This window comes from Anopheles ziemanni, unplaced genomic scaffold (genome assembly GCF_943734765.1).
Source record: "Anopheles ziemanni unplaced genomic scaffold, idAnoZiCoDA_A2_x.2 scaffold_860_ctg1, whole genome shotgun sequence".
Classification (NCBI taxonomy): domain Eukaryota; kingdom Metazoa; phylum Arthropoda; class Insecta; order Diptera; family Culicidae; genus Anopheles; species Anopheles ziemanni.
In genome coordinates, this window is record NW_026690112.1 from 5,001 (window position 1) to 5,772 (window position 772).

The window sequence follows — 772 nt, forward strand, 5'->3', positions numbered from 1 at the left end:
GCTAAGTCCCAGATTGGGTCTGTCAGACATACACTTTCAAGTTACCACACAAGCAAGCAAGATGGCCTAGTGATTGATCCATATGATATGAAGAGAAAAATCGGCTAAGTCCGAGATTGGGTCTGTCAGACATACACTTCCAAGTTACCACACAAGCAAGCAAGATGGCCTAGTGATTGATCCATATGATATGAAGAGAAAAATCGGCTAAGTCCGAGATTGGGTCTGTCAGAAATACACTTCCAAGTTACCACACAAGCAAGCAAGATGGCCTAGTGATGGATCCATATGATATGAAGAGAAAAATCGGCTAAGTCCCAGATTGGGTCTGTCGGAAATACACTTCCAAGTTACCACACAAGCAAGCAAGATGGCCTAGTGATGGATCCATATGATATGAAGAGAAAAATCGGCTAAGTCCCAGATTGGGTCTGTCAGACATACACTTTCAAGTTACCACACAAGCAAGCAAGATGGCCTAGTGATTGATCCATATGATATGAAGAGAAAAATCGGCTAAGTCCGAGATTGGGTCTGTCAGACATACACTTCCAAGTTACCACACAAGCAAGCAAGTTACCACATGAAGAGAAAGCCGGCAAAGTCCGGGAATGTTACCACATGAACTGGAAAATGGGCAAAAACCTACCTTCACAGGGAACGTGAATAACTAAGGCTGTAGACATTGGATCGACAAGCCAAAGACTGATATGGAAAGGAAATGAGTAGTACTAGCTTTCCTGAGAGTTGCAGAGCTTAGACTGCATATGAA